The following is a 23,043-nucleotide window of genomic DNA, read 5'->3' as shown; positions in this document are numbered from 1 at the left end:
CAAAGGAGGAGATATCCATATCCGTATTGCCTAGCTTGCCTTCCACACCAAGTAGAGTCCCATTCAGACACGAGACGAAGTCTTCAATCTTGTATCTTCATAGTCTAACAGTCCGGCCAATGGAGATAGTCCGACTTTCCGGAGACCCCATAATCCAGGACTCCCTCAGTAGACCCTGAACCAGGCTTCAATGACGATGAGTCCGGCGTGCAGTATTGTCGTTGGCATTGCAAGGCGGGTTCCTTCTCCGAATACATCACAGAAGAATTTGAATACAAGGATAGTGTCCGACCCTGCAAAATAAGTTCCACATTCCACCGTAGAGAGAATAATATTTCCGCAGATCTAACTTGCTGGCTTGTTTTGGCAGCATGACGTTATGTCATGGCCCGGTGATTATTCGAACCGTTTCCTTTAACCAGCCATGCACATAACACGAGGCAGTTTTTCGACACGTCTTGTCAAAGCAGAGATCGTGTCCCCTTATTACGGGATTCTCATCAATACGGGCGTGGGTAACCCAACCGCGCCATCAGTTGCGGCGCTTGGGGGATAAGCGAGTTTTACCAGGCAAGTGGGGACGCCTAGCTTCGTCCGCCCATGTAAAGGGATAAGGATTCACCTTTCTATCCATGCCTTCTTCCACCTTTGCTCATTCGTTTTCGCACTCGAGCTCTAGCGCCCAAGTCCACACTTCCCACCTCGACCTTCTCCAACCATGTCCGGAGCGGGAGGCAGGTGGATGGTCTCCTCCGTCACGGAGGGAGACATCAATAAACCGAGGAGAGCCGGATACCTGCCCGACGACATCGCGCACCGGCTCCAAGATGAGGGGCAGCTCATCCCCACCCTAGGCCCCATGAGAGGGTGGTATTCCTCACCCATTTCCTCCGCGGGCTGGGATTCCCTCTCCATCCATTCGTCCGGGGGCTCATGTTCTATTACGGCCTGTATTTCCATGATCTGGCCCCGAACTTCATCCTCAACATCTTGGCGTTTATCGTCGTGTGCGAGGCCTTCCTCCGCATTAAGCCCCACTTCGGCTTATGGCTGAAGACCTTCAATGTCAAGCTGAAGGTGGTGGGCGGCCGCCAGGCGGAGTGCGGAGGCGCCATGGTGGGCAAGATGCCCAACCTAACATGGCTCGAGGGATCCTTTGTGGAAACCATAAAGGGGTGGCAATCGGGATGGTTCTATATCACCGAGCCGCGTGACCCTGCATGGGCAGCGGCCCCCCGAGTTCTGATCTGGTATCCCCACGCGACTCACCTCCTGGAAAGAGAAGGGCCTGTCCTGGGGTAGTTCGAAAGAGCTAACCGGACTCCAAACATGTATTCAAAACATGGTGGACAAGAAGCTCAAGCTTGTCAACATAGTCCAAGTTATGCTCATCCGCCGGATACTCTCGTGCCAACAACGGGAGTTCAACTTGTGGGAGTTCAATCCAGCGCAGCACCGAACTCTGAACAGGCTCTTCGACATGACTCATGAAGACGCCTGGAGGGTGCCATTCAAAAGTGCCGAGGTTCCCCCCCTATTACTGAGGATCGCGGATTCAGCGCGAAGCGCCAAGCCAGTGCGGTAAGCTGCTTTACCTTTCACAGGATACTTATTTTTTTATATAGATTGACTCTATGCGGGATCTAAACTCCCGTACCTTTGACAGGACTGGCAGAAGATGGTCGGACAGATCGACTGTCCGGCTCCTTTGCCCGAAGGCCCTGCAGGTGCTCTTCTGGCGAAGATGTTGACTCTCGCCCCTTATACGGTGTCGGAGAAGACCAAGAAGGCCAAGGGAACCCGAAAGAGTTCCCGACGCCAGGCGTCGTCGGACTCATCGTCCGATGACTCTGCGGCGCACTCTTCCCCCGAAGACGAGGAAGAAGAAGAAGAAGAATATGCTCCCCCACCGACTGGGGGAGACAAGAAAAGGAAGGCCGCCCCAACTGGGGAGGCCGGAGGGTCCAAGAAGGGAAGGACTCTCCTTCCGGACAGTTCCACCGCCGCCGACGAAGGCAAAGACGAGTGGTTGCCCAGGGTCAAGCCCCCGGGGAGATCGTAAGTATTCGGATACCAGAGTAACTCATAGGATTCCTTTGTCGCACTGCTTTCCTTAACGCCGAATGCAATTATGCAGGCTGCCACGAGGCAGTATCGATGTATCGTCGGACGGCTCCTTGGGCTTGTCGGACATGGATAGCGATCTAGTCCCGACTGCCACCTCCCCTCATCCTGCCGACGACGCCGAGGTGTTGTCTCAAGAGGCACCGGATCGAGGGGAGACAGTCTCGGAGGTGCCTCAAGGCAACATTCCGGTCTCCGGGAGCCGAGGGGACGGGGCCCCTGAGAGCTCCGAGTTCGGCCCTCAGCCAAACACCGCGCTGGACCCTCCAGCGATTCCGGGCTCAGGCAGGCAGCCTCCTTCTAAGAGGGGCAAGACGCCTGTGCCGGTGACCTCTATCCATCTAGAGGCATCGGATAATCTGCTGGAAGTGCTTCGTAGCGCTTCCATCGACGAGGAGCACCACACTATCATGAGTGCGGTGATCCAGAAGGTTCAGTCCGCCAAGAGCGGATTGACTAAAGCCTGTGCCAGCCTTCTAACAGGCTTTGAGGTAAGTGTTTTAAAATGTAGTAGAAATATTACCGCATAGACAGTAGCCCCTGATGCTTTGTTCGGTGTTCACAAAGAAAAGCCGAACATAGGATCAAATAATATCGCAGGAGTCTAATATAAGTATGTCAATATGCATATGCAGGCTTCGTTGCTGGCGTCCGCCGCACTAACTGTGGAGGTCGCCGTGCTGAAGCAGGACCTCGAGGGGTCCAGGAAAGAGCTCGGCCTTGCCAAGAGGCCGCTCGAGGAGAACAAGGGTAAGTAATACCCTGCCTATAGATATGTATATATAAAAGAAGATGCGATTGCAAAATGACGGGATCATCGTATATTTGCCAGGGGCCACGACCGAGGTGGCGACCCTGAAGCAAGCACTAACCAAGGCTGAAGATAAAGCGGCCAAGGAGCGCACCGAGTGGGAAAAACAAGAGGCTCGTGTGGGCGAGGTGCAGCAAGAGCTCCAGGCTCTCGTGACGAAGCACGAGGCGTTGGAGCTTGACTCGAAGACGCGAGAGTCTGAGCTTGCCGCAGCCCTCGAGAGCGCAAAGAGTGCCAAGGCCGAGGCCCAGAAGGCCCTCCAGGAGGTTGATGCAGTGAAGAAGATAGTGGCGGGTAAGGCATTCTATATGCAGAGCAAGCGTGTAAAAGTAACTTACCGATTACTTACCCGATTTCGGAGCTCTCCAGGAGCATTCGCAGATTTGCCCCGCAGCGTGTCTGATGCCGCGCAGTTTTACCAGGCCGAGGAGGGGAGCTTAATGGAGAAGCTGTTCTGGTCTCAGTATACTGGGACCGAACACCCAATGCCTCTGAGCGACTAGCTAAAGCAGCTAGTCGAGCTGCACAAGGCGGCCGAACAGGCCATGAAGGGCCTTATAGTCCGGCTGTGGCCTGACGGCGTCCTTCCGAACAGCTACTTCGGCTTGGTGAGGCGGCTTGTGGATGCCTGCCCATGGCTGGAGGTCATCAAGCGGTCCGTCTGCATTGAAGGCGCACGCCGGGCTTTCGCCCGTGTGAAGGTGTAGTGGGCCAAGCTAGACGCTGTGAAGCTGATCAAGGAAGGGCCGCCGCAGGGCAAGGAGCATCGCACCCCCGAAATTTATTATGAGGGTGTCCTGAAGGGTGCCCGTCTTGTAGCGGACGAATGTTCAAAGGATGTAATATTTGAGTAAACTTGCTCGTGTGATCCTGTATGATGAAAACTTGTTTCATATGCGCTATGCAACACTTGTGTGAATTTAAAATATTACCTTATGTTTGGCCGTTTATCCAATCTGAGAGATCGCTAGTCCTCGGCTTCTGCCCCCATGCCACGAGTGCTGGGGTGTTCGGGATAAACCTGAGCACTCTTGTTCCCAGATTTGGGTCCTTCGAGGGAGGTGCTCAGCACAACAAACAAGGCAACCGGACTAATAATGCTTTATCACTCTCACTTAGCCATAGAATTCTATAATTTTAAATTTCGGCGAAGCCCCTGGTATTCGGAAGGCCGAATTCGGGGCGCGATACACGCCTGTAAGCCGGACAGGGCCGGCCCCTCACCCTAAGCGGCATAAGTCTTTAGGGACTCGAAAAACCTCGCCGAACAGCGACCAGTCTCTCGCCTTATCATGACAGTCAGTTTTAGCTTTCTCTACTGAGGTGTTATGCCCGGCAGAACCAGGGCACAATCGCAGTAGTTCTCCTAGCACTGCCTTAGCCGATAGAGCGGAACGTAAGGTACCAAAACATAGGAGCCGGGCAAACCCAACATTTGACCAAAGACATGACTCGGAGCTGATGCATATAATGTTGTAAGTTCGGGGTGCCGCACTTGTGAAAGTGTTCGGACTTTTCACACCGTATTGTGGGGTACGTAAGCCCCTGGTGTATTGGCCGTACCGGAGTGTACGGTTGCAAGGCGTCATTAATGAACACATAGATATATAATAGTCGTAATGTCATGCATTATTTATTTAAAAATTGCGTTAAAGCAGAGTGATTTAGATAGTGCGATAAGCAAAGAGTAGGACTATGTCCCTTCCAAGGGCAAGTTGAGGAATGATATTAAATCGAATATTTCGCTCGTTATTGTAATCAACCTAGGAATTCCGTGGTATGACGTAGCTATCTGCCTCCTTGGTTGCTGCATCATGTGTTCGGCAATAGTGCTGCCGGACAGTGTTTCCAGAGATTAAGGTCCTGAAAGAAAAAGGAAAAATAACCAAACGGGAAGCCCCTAGTGCGGTTTAGGCCGCGTTTTGGGGCGTGCCGCAGTTGTGCCCCCTCCCCACCTGTGCCCATGGTATTTTTAATGCGTAATTACGTACCCGCGGCACGAATTTCGCCGTTGGGCTAGGATTGGGGTGGCCGCCGTATTGCTACTCGAGCTCAGATTGCGCCAGGCGGTCTATTTGCCGATTGCCCCGAGCGCGCTTGAAGGTGTCCCGGATTTGAAGCGCCGAACTGGTTGATTGCCTTGAAAGGCTGTTTTGCGCTTCTGCTGCAAGGGCTGCGGTGTGCTCCTCTATTCGGAGAGAGCGCTCTGTGTTTCCATTGACTGTAATAACTCCGCAAGGTCCTGGCATCTTGAGCTTGAGGTATGCATAATGCGGTACCACATTGAATCTAGCAAATGCGGTTCGCCCGAGCAGCGCGTGATAACCACTACGGAACGGGACTATATCGAAGATTAACTCTTCGCTTCGGAAGTTATCCGGGGATCCGAAGACCACTCCCAGTGAAATTGAGCCTGTGCAATGGGCCTCTACACCTGGAATGACGCCCTTAAAGGTCGTTTTTGTGGGTTTGGTCCTTGAGGGGTCTATACCCATTTTGCACACTGTGTCCTGATAAAGCAGGTTCAGGCTGCTGCCGCATCCATAAGGACTCAACTGAGGTGAAATCCGTCAATGATTGGGTCTAGGACCAGTGCGGCGAATCCGCCATGACGGATACTAGTGGGATGGTCCCTGTGATCGAATGTGATCGGACAGGAGGACCAAGGGTTGAACTTTGGGGCGACTGGCTCCAACGCATATACGTCCCTGAGCGCACGCTTTCACTCCCTTTTGGGGATGTGGGTCGCATATATCATGTTCACCGTCCGCACTTGCGGGGGAAACCTCTTCTGTCCTCTAGTGTGCGGCTGCCGGGGCTCCTCCTCGTCATCGCTATGCGGCCCCTTGTCCTTGTTTTCGGCAATTAACTTGCCAGTCTGCTTGAACACCCAACAATCCCTGTTGATGTGATTGGCTGGCTTGTCTGGGGTGCCATGTATTTGACACGAGCGATCGAGTATACGGTCCAAGCTGGACGGACCCGGTGTACTTTGTTTGAATGGTTTTTTCCGCTGACCGGGTTTAGAGCCTTTGAATCCGGCATTGACTGCCGTATCCTCAGTATTTTCATTGTTAATGTGGCGCTTATGTTTGTTGCAACGTCGCCTGCTATTGCCGTCCTTGGTATCTGAGGTACCATGGTTCTTTGATATGTTATTACTGCAAGCCAGCCAGCTGTCTTCTCCCGCACAAAAGAGGGTCATGAGCGTCATGAGAGCTGCCATAGATTTCGGCTTTTCCTGACCAAGGTGCCGGGCTAGCCACTCATCTCGGATGTTGTGTTTTAAAGCCGCTAAGGCCTCCGCATCCGGACAGTCGACAATTTGATTTTTCTTTGTAAGGAACCGAGTCCAGAATTGCCTACCCGACTCTTCTGGCTGCTAGATTATGTGGCTCAAGTCATTGGCGTCTGGTGGTCGCACATAAGTGCCCTGAAAGTTGTCGAGGAATGCGGCTTCCAAATCTTCCCAACAGCTAATGGAGTCCGCTGGCAAGCTGTTAAGCCAATGCCGCGCTGGTCCTTTGAGCTTTAGTGGGACGTATTTGATAGCGTTTAAGTCATCACTGCGGGCCATGTGGATGTGGAGGAGGATATCCTCAATCCATACTAAGGGATCTGTTGTGCCATCGTATGATTCAATATTTATAGGTTTGAAACCTTCTGGGAATTGATGTTCCATTACTTCGTCTGTGAAGCATAAGGGGTGTGTGGCGCCTCTGTATTGGGCTATATCACGATGCAGCTCGAATGGGTCTTGCCCACTGTGTTTGGCCCGGCCGGATTTGCTTTTACTGTATCCGGCGTGACGTTTATCGTCTCGCAGAGTGGTGCACCGTCGTGATCCGTAGATCGATCTTGCATGCTTTGCTTTGTCCTCCAATATGTCTCGCAGGTCTGGTGTATCTCCCCATGCCTTTTTATTTGAATGGCGTCGGGGTGGAGGCTGAGCTTTTGGCTGGAATGCCTCTATATCGCGGCCACGAGGTGGCCGCTCAGCCATATCATACGCTTCTTCCTCCAGTCGGGGTAGTAACCTGCACTTTGGGTAATTCTTGGAGGGGCGCTCGAGTTTATATTCCTCGGCCGCGAGGACTTCAGTCCATCTGTCAGCTAGCAGATCTTGATCAGTTTGAAGCTGTTGCTGCTTTTTCTTCAGGCTATTTGTCGTGGCCATAAGCCGGCGCTTGAAGCTCTCTTGTTCGACGGGATCCTCTGGGACGACGAATTCATCGTCGCCGAGGCTTGCCTTGTCTTCGGAGGGGGGATGTAATTGTCATCCTCCTCTTCTCCGTCTGCCGCTCTCTCAGGAGGGCTGGCTCCTTCATCCTCCTGCTCTAAATCTTGCTGGAGGGGATTGTTGTTGTCTTCGGCACCATCCAGAGTGTTATTATCTCCTGTGCCGGTATCACCACTTTTGCTTTGGCGGGACTTAGAGCGGCGCCGCTGACGTCGGCGCTTGGGTTTCTTTTTGGAGGGGTCATCCTCCGCCATCTCGTTGCCATTGCCTTCGTTGGGTGTATCCACCATGTAGATGTCATATGACGAGGTGGCTTTCCAGTGCCCTATAGGCGATGGTTCATGTTCGTCTCCTACATCGTCGTCCATACCGTCGATGTCTTCGGAGTCGAAGTTGAGCATGTCGGTTAAATCATCGACAGTGGCTACAAAGTGGGTGGTGGGTGGGCGTCAAATTTCATCGTCGTCCGCATCCCAATCCTGTTGGCTATAGTCCGGCCAGGGCTCTCCTCACAAAGAGAGAGACCTTAGTGAATTCAGAATGTCCCCGAAGGGCGAGTGCTGAAAGATATCTGCGGCGGTGAATTTCATGATTGGCGCCCAATCGGATTCGATTGGCAGGGGCGCGGATGGTTCGGAGTCCGGAAAAGAGTCCGGCACCTTGGAGTCATGGGCTGCGCAGAGGGTTAGGCAGGTGTTCGGCTCGATCGCCGTTGAGACTGCAGCCCCTGGGGTGGTGTCTAACCACCCATCCTCGATTGGCGCAGTTGGCTCCGAGCTAAGGGTCGGAGCTGATGCGGGCGCGACCTCTGGGGTACTGTTCGGCAGCAGAGCTAGGTCATACCCATCGCGACAGTGCGGCGCGCCCGACTGTGGCTCGAATCCGTCGAAGATCAAGTCTCCGCGGATGTCGGCCGTGTAGTTCAAACTTCCAAATCTAACCTGACAGCCAGGGGCATAGCTTTCAATCTGCTCCAGATGGCCAAGCGAATTAGCCCGCAGTGCAAAGCCGCCGAATACGAAGATCTGTCCGGGGAGAAAAATCTCACCCTGGACCGCATCGCTATCGATGATAGTAGGAGCCATCAAGCCTAACAGCGACGACACAGAGGAACTCTCAATGAAAGCACCAATGTCGGTGTCAAAACCGGCGGATCTCAGGTAGGGGGTCCCGAACTGTGCGTCTAGGCTGGATGGTAACAGGAGGCAGGGGACACGATGTTTTACCTAGGTTCGAGCCCTCTTGATGGAGGTAAAACCCTATGTCCTGCTTGATTAATATTGATGATGTGGGTACTACAAGAATAGATCTACCACGAGATCATAGAGGCTAAACCCTAGAAGCTAGCCTATGGTATGATTGTATGTTGTGATTGCTGTTTTACAGACTAAAACCCTTCGATTTATATAGACAACGGAGAGGGTTAGGGTTACACAAGGTCGGTTACAAAGGAGGAGATATCCATATCTGTATTGCCTAGCTTGCCTTCCACGCCAAGTAGAGTCCCATCCGGACACGAGACGAAGTCTTCAATCTTGTATCTTCATAGTCTAACAGTCTGGCCAATGGAGATAGTCCGGCTGTCCGGAGACCCCCTAATCCAGGACTCCCTCAGGAACCAACAAGGATTTGAGGAAAGTTGCCTTAACAGTGCTAAAGTTTTGGTTGATGATATGTTCCCCATTGTTTTTAAAAGCCTCCTGGTAAACACGTACTCCATGATGCAATAACTAAAGATGATAACACCTAAAACTATGCATTACGCCTAGCTTGGGGCATAAACCAATAGCACTTGTTGGCAGGCAACCCAATAGCTATCTTTATTTTTCCTTTTTCGTTTCTATTTTTGAGTGTTCACACAATTATGCTACTATTACGATTGTGTTTTAATTAGTGTTTGTGGCAAATATAGCCTTTGGGATGATTTGGTTGATTGTTGATTTGATCTTGTGAAAAAACAGAAACTTTTGTGCCCATTAGCAGAATTTTTTAAATTCGTTGGAATGTGATAAAATTATGAAGTTTTTACACATTATTGATATACATATTTTTTACATTGTCCTAATTTTTCAGAATTTTTGGACTTATATAAGTATTGCGTTTGTTTAGATCATTACAGGTTGTTCTATTTTTCATAGATTCTATATTCATTGCCTACATCACTTGTGTTAATGAATCTATGGATTGTATCGGGGGGTATAAGTCATGGTGAAGTTAGAATGCAGTAGGTATTATGCAATAATAAAAAATGAATGGGTTTACAACAGTACCTAAAGTTTATGATTTGCTTGTTATACTAATGGGTCTCACGAGTTTTCTGTTGAGTTTTGTGTGCTAAAGTTTCAAATTTTAAGTGAGATCGTGATGGATGAAAGAATAAGGAGTGGCAAGACCCTAAGCTTGGGGATGACCAAGGAACCCCAAGGTAATATTCAAGGAGACCCAAGCGCCTAAGCTTGGGGAAGCCCCGAAAGGCATCCCCTCTTTCGTCTACCAACCATCGGTAAATTACTTGGAGCTATATTTTTATTCATCACATGATATGAGTTTTGCTTGGAGTGTCGTGTATTATAATGGTATTTTATTTGATTGCATTTTAGTCTGCCACAATCATCTTTTCTAGACACACCTTTTGAGAGGGACACACATTTATTCATGATTTGTGAGAATACTCTTTGTGCTTCACTTATATCTTTTGAGTTAGGTAGTTGCACTAGTGATTCACTTATATCTTTTAGAGCATGGCGGTAGTTACATTTTAAAGAAATAGTTGAACTCTCATGCTTCACTTATATCTCTTTGAGAGTTTGATAATAGTAATGGCAATATGCACGGGTTATGAAATTGCTCTTACTATGATAGGTATTCAAGAGGGATATAATAAAAACTTTCATCTAGATCACTGAATATGATAAGTTTGATTGCTTGCAATAGTTTTGCAATGTTAAGATGGTAATATGTGGGAGGTACTAGTGAATGATTGTGGTTTAGTAAGAATATTGGTGTTAATGTTTGTGATTCCTGAAGCATACATGTATTGTCTCCGGTTATGCTAAGAAGTAGGAGCATGTTTACCGAGTGTCTTCCTTTGCGTGAAGGTCAGGGGCGCGCGAGGGTTAACTCGTACCAACCCCCCCTAGAGGCATGCGTAGTAGTACTTTGCTTCGAGGGCTAATAGACTGTCGCAATAAGTATGTGAGTTCTTTATGACTAATGTGAGTCCATGGATTATACTCACTCTCACCTTTCCGCAATTTGCTAGCCTCTTCTGTACTGTTCATTGCCCTTTATCACCTCGAGAGTTGGTGCAAACTTCACTGGTGGATCCAAATCCCGTGATATGATATGCTCTATCACACATAAGCCTCCTTATATCTTCCTCAAAACTTCCACCATACCTACCTATTATGGCATTTCCATAGTCATTCTGAGATATATTGCCATGAAACTTCCACCATTCCGTTATTATGACACACAACAACATTGTCATATTGCTTTGCATGATCATATAGCTGACATAGTTTTTGTGGCTCAGCCACCGTTCATCATTTTTATGCATGTTATGCTAGATCATTGCACATCTTGGTACACTGCCAGAGGCATTCACATAGAGTCATATTTTGTTCTGCCATCGAGTTGTAATTTTGGGTTGTAACTAAATAGAAGTTTGATGATCATCATCATTCATTATTAGGGCATTGTCTCATTGAGGAAATAAATAAACAAGAGGTCGGAAAGAGCCCATAAAAAGAGACCAAAAAGAGCCCACCAAAAAATGAGAGAAAATGAGAGAAGGGGCAATGTTACTATCTTTTTCCACACTTGTGCTTCAAAGTAGCATCATGTTTTTCATATAGAGAGTCTCCTATGTAGTCACTTTCATATACTTATGGGAAATTTTCATTATAGAACTTGGCTTGTATATTCCGATGATGGGCTTCCTCAAATGCCCGAGGTCTTCTAGAGAAAGCGAGTTGGATGCACACACAATTAGGTTTCAGGTTGAGCTTTCATACACTTATAGCTCTTAGTGCATCCGTTGGATGGCAATCCCAGCTACTCGCATTGAAATCAATTGATGGGCATCTCCATAGCCTGTTGATTAGCCGTGTTGGTGTGAGACTTCCTCCCTTTTTGTCTTCCCCATATTAATCTCTACCATTGCATTCTATTCCACCCATAGTGCTATATCCATGGCTTGCACTCATGTATTGTGTGGGGGTTGAAAAAGCTGAAGCACGTTAAAAGTATGAACCAATTTCTTGGATGCATCGGGGTAGTGCATGATTTATTTGTGTTAAGAAGATGGAGCATGACAAGGCACTATGATTTTGTAGGGATATCGTTCTTTAGCATTTTTATTTTGAAACACATGATTGTTTGTTAGTATGCTTGAGTATTGAAGTCGTGAAATCAAATTATAGACCATTGCTTTGAATCATTCGAATCTTAATATTCGTAATTAAAATAAAGATCACATGATAGAAATGTTAGGTAGCATTCAACATAAAAAAAATCTGTTTTTATCATTTACCTTCTCGAGGATGAGCAGGAATTAACCTTGGGGATGCTTGATACGTCTCCAATGTATCTATATTTTTTATTGTTTCATGATATTATAGTATCAATCTTGGATGTTTTATATGCAATTATATATCATTTTTTGTAACTAACCTATGCTACCTCTTGAGCATGCGTTGGTTTTCCCTTGAAGAGGAAAGGGTGATGCAGCAAAGTAGCATAAGTATTTCCCTCAGTTTTGAGAACCAAGGTATCAATCCAGTAGGAGATAACACGCAAGTCACCTAGTACCTGCACAAACAATCAAGAACCTCGCAACCAACGTGATAAAGGGGTTGTCAATCCCTTCACGGTCGCTTGCAGAAGTGAGATCTGATAAAGATAGTAAGATAAATATTTTTGGTATTTTTGTTGTATAGATTGGAAAGTAAAGATTGCAAAATAGTAAACGAGATGCGATGTAAATAAAAGAGATGAATATAATAAGAAAGAGACCCGGGGGCCATAGGTTTCACTAGTGGCTTCTCTCATGATAGCATGTATTACGGTGGGTGAACAAATTACTACCGAGCAATTGATAGAAGAGCGCATAGTTATGAGAATATCTAGGCAATGATTATGAATATAGGCATCACGTCCATGTTAAGTAGACCAAAATGATTCTGCATCTACTAATATAACTCCACACATCAACCGCTATCCAACATGCATCTAGAGTATTAAGTTCATAAGAATAGAGTAATGGTTTAGGCAACATGACATGATGTAGAGGGATAACCTCAGGCAATATGATATAAACCCCATCTTTTTATCCTCGATGGCAACAATACAATACGTACCTTGCTTCCCCTACTGTCACTGGAAAAGGACACCGCAAGATTGAACCCAAAGCTAAGCACTTCTCCCATTGCAAGAAAGATCAATCTAGTAGGCCAAACTAAACCGATAATTCGAAGAGACTTGCAAAGATATCAAATCATGCATATAATAATTAAGATAAGAACCAAATATTATTCATAGATAAACTTGATCATAAATCCACAATTCATCGAATCTCGACAAACACGCCGCAAAAAGTATTACATCGAATAGATCTCCAAGAACATCGAGGAGAACTTTGTATTGAGAACCAAAGAGAGAGAAGAAGCCATCTAGCTAATAACTATGGACCCAAAGGTCTATGGTAAACTACTCACACATCATCGGAGAGGCTATGGTGTTGATGTTGAAGCCCTCCGTGATCGAATCCCCCTCCGTCAGATCGCCAAAAAAGCCCCAGATGGGATCCCATGGGTACAGAAGGTTGCAGCGGTGGAAAAGTGGTTTCTTGGCTCCCCCTGATTTTTTTAGGGTATAAGAGTATATATAGGTGAAAGAAGTACGTCGATGGAGCTCCGTGGGGCCCACGAGGGTGGGGGCGCGCCTACCCCCTTGGGCGCACCCTCCTACCTCGTGGCCTCCTCGCGGACTTCCATACTTCCACTCCAATTCTCCTGGTTTGTGTTTGTTCCAAGAAAGATCCTCGTGAAGGTTTCGTTCTGTTTGGATTCCGTTTGATATTCCTTTTCTACGAAACACTGAAATAGGCAAAAAAAACAGAAACTGGCACTGGGCCTCCAGTTAATAGGTTAGTCCCAAAAATAATATAAAAGACCATATTAAAGCCCATTAAACATCCAAAATAGATAATATAATAGCATGGAACAATCAAAAATTATATATACGTTGGAGGCGTATCAAGCATCCCCAAGCTTAATTCCTGCTCGTCCTCGAGTAGGTAAATGATAGAAATATAATTTTTGATGTGGAATGCTACCTAACATAATTTCAATGTAATTTTCTTTATTGTGGCATGAATGTTCAGATCCGAAAGATTCAAGACAAAAGTTTAATATTGACATAAAAATAATAATACATCAAGCATACTAACCAAGCAATTACGTCTTCTCAAAATAACATAGCCAAAGAAAGCTCATCCCTACAAAATCATATAGTTTGGCCATGCTTCATTTTCGTCATAGAAAATGCTCCCATCATGCACAAGCTCGATGACAAGTCAAGCAATTGTTTCATACTTTAGCATTCTCAAACTTTTTCAACTTTCACGCATTATATGAGCGTGAGCCATGGACATAGCACTATAGGTGGAATAGAACGGTGGTTCGGAGAACACAAAAAGGAGGAAGATAGTCTCACATCAACTAGGCGTATCAACAAGCTATGGAGATGCCCATCAATAGATATCAATGTGAGTGAGTAGGGATTGCCATGCAATGGATGCACTAGAGCTATAAGTGTATGAAAGCTTAACAAAAGTAACTAAGTGGGTGTGCATCCAACTTGCTTGCTCACGAAGACCTAGGGCAATTTTAGGAAGCCCATCATTGGAATATACAAGCCAAGTTCTATAATGAAAAATTCCCACTAGTATATGAAAGTGACAACATAAGAGACTCTCTATCATGAAGATCATGGTGCTACTTTGAAGCACAAGTGTGGAAAAGGATAGTAACATTGTCCCTTCTCTCTTTTTCTCTCATTTTTTTGTTTGGGCCTTCTCTTTTTTATGGCCTCTTTTTTCGTCTAGAATCTCAACCTGACTTGTGGGGGAATCATAGTCTCCATTATCCTTTTCCTCACATGGGACAATGCTCTAATAATGAAGATCATCACACTTTTATTTACTTACAACTCAAGAATTACAACTTGATACTTAGAACAAAATATGACTCTATGTAGATGCCTCCGACGGTGTACCAGGATGTGCAATGAATCAAGAGTGACATGTATAAAAAATTATGAATGGTGGCCATGCAACAAATACGATGTCAACTACATGATCATGCAAAGCAATATGACTATGATGAAGCGTGTCATAATAAACGGAACGGTGGAAAGTTGCATGGAAATATATCTCGGAATGGCTATGGAAATGCCATAATAGATAGGTATGGTGGCTGTTTTGAGGAAGGTAAATGATGGGTTTATGGTACCCGTGAAAGTTGTGCGGCACAATAGAGGCTAGCAATGGTGAAAGGGTGAGAGTGTGTATAATCCATGGACTCAACATTAGTCATAAAGAACTAACATACTTATTGCAAAAATCTACAAGTCATCAAAACCAAGCACTATGCGCATGCTCCTAGGGGGATAGATTGGTAGGAAAAGACCATCGCTCGTCCCCGACCATCACTCATAAGGAAGGCAATCAAAGAAACACCTCATGCTTAAAACTTGTCACACAACGGTTACCATACGTGCATGCTGCGGGACTTGCAAACCTCAACACACGTATTTCTCAATTTCACAATTACTCAACTAGCACGACTCTAATATCACCATCTTTATATCTCAAAACAATTATCAAGTATCAAACTTCTCATAATGCACTCTATATGAAAGTTTTTATTATACCCATCTTTAATGCCCATCATATTAGGGCTAATTTTATAGCCAAAGCAAATTAACATGCTGTTCTAAAAGACTCTCAAAATAATATATGTGAAGCATGAGAGATCAATAATTTCTATAAAGTAAAACCACCACCGTGCTCTAAAAAGATATAAGTGAAGCACTAGAGCAAAATTATTTAGCTCAAAAGATATAAGTGAAGCACATGGAGTATTCTAATAAATTCTGATTCATGTGTGTCTCTCCCAAAACGTGTGTACAGCAAGGATGATTGTGTTAAACTAAAAAGCAAAGAATAAAATCATACAAGACGCTCCAAGCAAAACACATATCATGTAGTGAATAAAAAATATAGCCTCAAGTAAAGTTACCGATAGACGAAGACGAAAGAGGGGATGCCTTCCGGGGCATCCTCAAGCTTAGGATTTTGGTTGTCCTTAAATTTTACCTTGGGGTGCCTTGGGAATCCCCAAGCTTAGGCTCTTGCCACTCCTTGTTCCAAAATCCATCAAATCTTTAACCAAAAACTTGAAAACTTCACAACACAAAACTCAACAGAAAATCTCATGAGCTCCATTAGTATAAGAAAGCAAACCACCACTTTAATGTACTATAATTAACTCATTATTTATTTATATTGGTGTTAAACCTACTGTATTCCAACTTATCTATGGTTCATACCCCCCGATACTAGCCATAAATTCATCAAAATAAGCAAACAACACACGAAAAACATAATCTGTCAAAACAGAACAGTCTGTAGCAATCTGGAGGTTTCAAATACTTCTGTAACTCCAAAAATTATGAAAAAAATGACGACCTAAATAATTTGTATATTGCTCTACTGAATTTGGAATTTGTATTTTATAGCTCTCTGGTAAAAAATGAAAATTATTTTTGTGAGTGCATACTTTTTGTTTTTATCAGCAAGATCAAACAACAATCACCCAAGAAGATCCTAAAGGCTTTACTTGGCACAAACACTAATTAAAACATAAAAAGCACAATCATAACAGAGGCTAGATAAATTATTTATTACTAAACAGGGACAAAAAGTAAAGAAGAACAATAAAATTGGGTTGCCTCCCAACAAGCGCTATCGTTTAACGCCCCTAGCTAGGCATCTATAATTTTAATGATGCTCACATGAAAGATAGCAATTGAAACACGAAGGGAGCATCATGAAGCATATGAAAATCACATCTAAGTCTAACATACTTCCTATGCATAGGTATTATATAATCAAACAAATTATCAAGACAAGCAAAAACTAGCATATGCAAGGGAGGAGAAAGAAACAATAGCAATCTCAACATAACAAGAGGTAATTTAGTAACATGAAAATTTCTACAACCATATTTTCCTCTCTCATAATAATTACATGTAGGATCATAAGCATGAGGGTAATTTAACATGGATTGCAACAAGGAAATACAATCTATCAAAGAGCAATTATCATAATTAAATCCTTGAAATCCAAAATAGTGAGTTCATTGCAATGTAAAGTTTTGACCTCTTCAATCCCACTTTTATTAATTTTAGCATCAAGATCTGAAAACTCCGAATCATTGGGACGCCTTTTAACTAAAGTTGACTCATCTCCAGTCCCATCTTTATCAAGATTCATATTGGAAAACAAAGATTTAATATGAGACACTTCAATCACTTTTAGATTTTCATCATTATTATCATGAAAACTAGAAGAACACGCTTTCACAAAGCCATCTTTTTTAGCATGCATCCTAGCGGTTCTTTACTTGCACTCATCAATGGAAATTCTCATGGATTTGAGAGACTCATTGATGTCATGCTTAGGTGGAATAGATCTAAGTTTCAAAGAATCAACATCAAGAGAAATTCTATCCACGTTCCTAGCCAACTCATAAATCTTAAGCAATTTTTCTTCAACCAAAGCATTGCATTTCTCTTGCGAACTCATAAATTCTTTAACACTATTCTCAAAATCAGAGGGCATCTTATTAAAATTTCCATAAGAGTTGTTGTAGGAATTACCATAATTATTAGAGGATTAGGAAACGGCCTAGAATTAAAGTTTCCTCTATACGCGTTGTTACCAAAATTGTTCCTACCAACAAAATTCACATCCATAGATTCATTATTATTCTCAATCAAAGTGGACAAAGGCATATCATTAGTGTTGGGGATATGACTACCAGATATGACCCGCCCAGGAGGAGCCGGGTCAACCACAATGGCGGTTTACCTAAATGAAGCCCAAGAGTATACAAGATGGCGGTTCACAATTAGGCTTATAATAGGCGCAAACCCAGAGGCGGCTTAAGGCCTGTAAGTATAAAGCGCCTTGTATGAATAGACTTGTAATGTAAGGCATGTAAGATACGTCACAGAGCCGGACACGTTGTATGAGCCATCCGAGACTCTGTAGGCCACAGGGCGTCAACCCGTGTATATAAGGGGACGACCCGGCGGCGGCTTAGGGCACGAAACAACAAATCAAGAGCCAGGTTAAGCGTATTCGCTCCTTGGTCATCGAAACATAGTAATATCACCTCAACTGGACTAGTCCTTTACCTTCACCGCAAGGGGCCGAACCAGTATAAACTTCTCGTCTCCTTTATCCCGTTTAACCCCTTTAAGCTTCCTAGTTGCGATGGCTCCATGATTAAGTCCTTTCACTAGGACATCTGCCGTGACAATTCCATGATAGTTGGCACCCACCATGGGGCCTGTGTACGATGGATTTGAGTTCTTGAAGGGTAACTTCGAAGGGCTTAAGGGATACATTGTGGGCCGGATGACCAAGATTCGTCGCGGCAAGCTCTACATCAATGACGCTGGCTGCGGCCCCGACGCCGGCTCAATTGAGTACGAGTACTGGGTCCCCTTCGGCGGAATCCATGTCTTCATTGGCCAGATCGGCGAGCCGGACCCTGAGCCGGACATCTGCACCGACATCATCGAGACGGCTCAGCGTGCGAGACCCGCCCGGACTCAGCCCGCCATGAACCTTGCCTTCGTGGGATGCATCCATGGAGTAGAGTTCTTTGAAGGATCGGTGTCTGCCATGAGGCGACCATCTGCTCTGATGGTGGATCGTCCACAGGTGAGACGGATTCATTGTATCAATTGCAAGACAGTGGGCTTGGGGGCGGTTCCGATGGCAGCAGTATTCCAGACCCCTTTGAGCTGCCGAGCAGGGCACGGATCTTCATGACTGGCACGCAGCCCGTTCAAAACTCTACAGCTGCGGCAGCGATAACCTCCGGGTCAGCAGCGGCCGGGGCAGGAGGCCCTGCGCGCCCGCCGGCTCAGGTACTGATGGATCTCATGGACAGGATGATAGCCCTGTTAACTGTCGTGGTTAACCCGGCGGATCAAGCTCAACATGATTCAGAAGTGGTACGGTTACGTGAGGAGGTGGCACAAGCCAAGGAAAGCCTAGCAGCAGAGGATGTCAGGATGGCCGCAGAGCGGGCAACTTTAGATGCTCGAGCTCAGCAGATTCAATCAGAAGCTTTCCAGCTTACGATGGATCGAAACGCATCAAATGAAGTCATGAGGAGAATACACCAGAAGGCTCAATCCCGTCTGCCTTTGATTTATGATCCTAGAAACCTCTTCCGCACACCCGGGGCGGGCCCCAGTAAACCGCCGGAGGAAAACCGGGTTGCAACGCCCGGGGCTGGGGCGCCGGTTCAGCCACGGGTTATGGAACCCCCTCGTGTGAATACTGCTACACCTCATTATGTACCAACACCACCAGGTCATTATTTTAACCCTTTGGAGAACATGATCGCTGCGGCGGCGCGATTGGCGGCCCTCCCAGCGGAGGGTGACTCTCCGACGGCGAGTGAAACCAGAAGGGTCAGAGAACTTCTTCAGACGGCTCTGGCGCAGCAAGAGGCTTATTCTTATAGTCGATACAGGATTCATTCGACCCCTCACCCAAGTCAGAGCCCGAGTTATAGCAGGCACATAGATTTAGCAGCCGTTTCAAGCAATGCCCAGCGCCATGACCAGCCGCGCGGGCATGACCCGATGCGTGATGGAGATCTTAACTTGGTTGACCAGGACAGGATCCGCCGAGAGGTTGAGCAACCGGCTCAACAGGCAGCTGAGCAGGCGGCTCAGCGGGCGGTTCACCAGTCTTTGCTGGTTCATCCGACGACCTCTATTGAGGCAGGCGCGGCCACAAGGACAGAGGTGTCCCTTGCTTGGTGCCGGCTCTGTGTAATGAGTGTTTGCCAAAAGATTTCAAGGGGCCTCGAAAGGTGCCTAATTACACGGCCGATTTATATCCAGGGGCATGGATTGAAAGCTATGAGATGGCCATGGAGCTACTGGAGGTCAATGGCGCGGCAATGGCCAAGTACTTTACCATGATGTTAGATGGAACGGCTCACACTTGGTTGAAGGGGCTGCCACCCAATTCCATCGGCTCATGGGCAGAACTAAAAGCCCGGTTTATTCAGAATTTTAAAGACACTTGCAAGCATCCCATGTCAATTGTGGATTTGACTAATTGTAAACAAGAGGAAGGAGAGTCCACGACCCATTGGGTGCGCCGGGTCAAAGCCATAATACATTCATCTGATAAGATGGATGCCGGCTCTGCAGTCTTAATGTTGGACAAAAATTGTCGTTTTACACCTCTGAAACAGAAGCTGGGGCGGCTCAAACGCGATTGTAATGACATGGGCCAGCTGATGGCGGCTCTAGTCAAGTATGCCGACTCTGATAGTACCAAGGATCCCGAGTGTGATGAGGAGAAGACAGGAAAGGGGAAGAAGAACGACAAGGATCATTAGCATAACCCGGCAAATCAGGGAGGCAATAATAAACGTAAAGCTGACGGTAGCTTGGAGTTTGTGGCTAACACCAATACACAGGGCAATAATCAGCGATGTAAGGGGAGGCCACCTCCTTGGTCCGGCGGGTCAAGTCCCACTCTTGAGCAGCTGTTAAATGAGCCTTGTCCAAGGCACGGTACTCAGCAGAAACCGGCCACTCACCTATGGAAGGACTGTACGATCATGAAGGCTTTCAAGAACTCTAACATGTTCAATAGCAATCATGGGTCGGGCGGTGGCTCAGGTGGCGGCAGTTTTCATGGTCTGGGCGGCAGTTCAAATTCCAATTTTCAAGGCTCTCAAGGAAATCAAGGTGGGTACAGTGAGCAATCTGGCCAAGGAGGCCAGCAACAGCAACATCAATCAAGATACCAGAGCAATCCAAAGCAGTTGAATAGTGGACATTATCATGTGTTCACCACCAGCTTGTGTAGATGAGACCAGAAGCTTCATAAGAGGGCTGTGAACGCTGTTGAGCCAGCAGTCCCTCGTTATTTGAGATGGTCTAAGCAGCCTATTCTATGGAGCAGGGAGGATCACCCTCCCCGGGTTGACAATCCGGGTCACCTGGCTTTGGTGGTGGCACCTCAGGTTGGTGGATATAAATTCACTAAAGTACTCATGGACGGAGGCAATAACATCAACATCCTCTATTATGAGACTTTCCGTCGCATGGGATCGACTGACAAAAGTCTTAAGACGTCCAACTCTGTTTTTCATGGAGTGGTGCCTGGTAAGTTGGCATACCCAGTGGGTAAGATTGAGCTGGAGGTAGCCTTTGGAGATGAGCATGATTCCAGGGCTAAGAAACTAACCTTTGAGGTGGTCAAAATCAAGAGCCCGTATCACGCCCTGTTTGGACGACCGGCTTATGCCAAGTTCATCGCACGACCATGTTATGTTTATTTACAGCTCAAAATGCCGGGTCATAAGGGCACTATCACAGTGCATGGGAGTCAGAAGATAGCCTTGGAATGTGAGAAGGCGATGCTGCTTATGCTGAATCTGTTTGTGCAACAGAGGAGTTAAAGTTCTATAAGGATAATGTTGACCCGGCGGACATGACGTCTTTGAAAAAGCCAACTACAGAGCATGAGCCATTGCTGAAGTTTAAGTCGGCTGATGACACTAAGCTTGTTGATTTTGTTCCAGGTGACTCATCTAAGCAGTTTAGTATCAGTGCTAATCTGGATCCCAAATAGGAAAACACGCTCATCGAGTTCATCCGTGAGAACCGGGACATCTTTGCGTGGAAACCTTCTGACATGCCAGGTGTACCGAGAGAACTCGCTGAGCACACCCTCAATATTGATCCAAAATTTAAGCCGGTCAAGAAGTTTTTTCGACGGTTCAATGAGGAGAGGCGCAAGGCCATTGGTGAAGAAGTGGCCCAGCTCTTGGCGGCTAATACGTCTCCAACGTATCTATAATTTTTGATTGCTCCATGCTATATTATCTACTGTTTTGGACTATATTGGGCTTTGTTTTCCACTTTTATATTATTTTTGGGACTAACCTATTAATCGGAGGCCCAGCCCAGAATTGCTATTTTTTTTGCCTATTTCAGTGTTTCAAAGAAACATAATATCAAACGAGTTCAAACGGAATGAAACCTTCGGAAACGTGATTTTCTCATCAGATAAGATCTAGGAGACTTGGACCCTCCGTCAAGAAAGCCACGATGCGGCCACGAGGGTGGAGGGCACCCCCCTAGGGCGCGCCCCCTGCCTCGTGGGCCCCTCAAAGCTCCACCGACGTACTTCTTCCTCCTATATATACCTACGTTACCCCAAACAACCGGGGACGGAGCCAAAAACCTAATTCCACCATCAAAACTTTCTGTATCCATGAGATCCCATCTTGGGCCTGTTCCGGAGCTCCGCCGGAGGGGGCATCGATCACGGAGGGCTTCTACATCATCAACCAAGCGCCTCCGATGAAGCGTGAGTAGTTTACTTCAGACCTACGGGTCCATAGTTAGTAGCTAGATGGCTTCTTCTCTCTTTTTGGATCTCAATACAATGTTCTCCCCCTCTCTCGTGGAGATCTATTCGATGTAATCTTCTTTTTGCGGTGTGTTTGTTGAGACCGATGAATTGTGGGTTTATGATCAAGTCTATCTATGAATAATATTTGAATCTTCTCTAAATTCTTTTATGTACGATTGGTTATCTTTGCAAGTCTCTTCGAATTATCAGTTTGGTTTGGCCTACTAGATTGGTTTTTCTTGCCATGGAAGAAGTGCTTAGCTTTGGGTTCGATCTTGCGGTGTCCTTTCCCAGTGACAGAAGGGGCAGCATGGCATGTATTGTATCGTTGCCATCGAGGATAACAAGATGGGTTTTTTTTATCATATTGCATGAAACTATCCCTCTACATCATGTCATCTTGCTTAAGGCGTTACTCTATTTTTAACTTCATACTCTAGATGCATGCTGGATAGCGGTCGATGAGTGGAGTAATAGTAGTAGATGCAGGCAGGAGTCGGTCTACTTGTCTCGGACGTGATGCCTATATACATGATCATACCTAGATATTCTCATAACTATGCTCAATTATGTCAATTGCTCAACAGTAATTTGTTCACCCACCGTAGAATACTTATGCTCTTGAGATAAGCCACTAGTGAAACCTATGGCCCCCAGGTCTCTTTCTCATCATATCAATCTCCATCATTTTATTATTGCTATGCTTTTACTTTGCTTTTACTTTTTACTTTGCATCTCTATACGAAAAATACCAAAAATATTATTTATCATCTCTATCAGATCTCACTTTTGTAAGTGATCGTGAAGGGATTAACAGCCCCTAAGCGCGTTGGTTGCGTTGAGCTATTGTTTTTGTGTAGGTACAAGGGACTCGCACGTAGCCTCCTACTGGATTGATACCTTGGTTCTCAAAAACCGAGGGATATACTTATGCTACTTTGTTGCAACATCCTCTCCTCTTCGGTGAAATCCAACGCAGTGCTCAAGAGGTAGCAAGAAGAATTTATGGCGCCGTTGTCGGGAGTCTGCGCAAAAGTCAACATACCAAGTACCCATCACAATCCCTATCTCCCGCATTACACTATTGGCCATTTGCCATTTGCCTCTCGTTTTCCT

The sequence above is a fragment of the Triticum aestivum genome, chromosome 5A (assembly GCF_018294505.1).
Source record: "Triticum aestivum cultivar Chinese Spring chromosome 5A, IWGSC CS RefSeq v2.1, whole genome shotgun sequence".
Lineage (NCBI taxonomy): Eukaryota > Viridiplantae > Streptophyta > Magnoliopsida > Poales > Poaceae > Triticum > Triticum aestivum.
The sequence above is the reverse complement of the archived record's forward strand: the minus strand, read 5'-3'. Positions refer to the sequence as shown.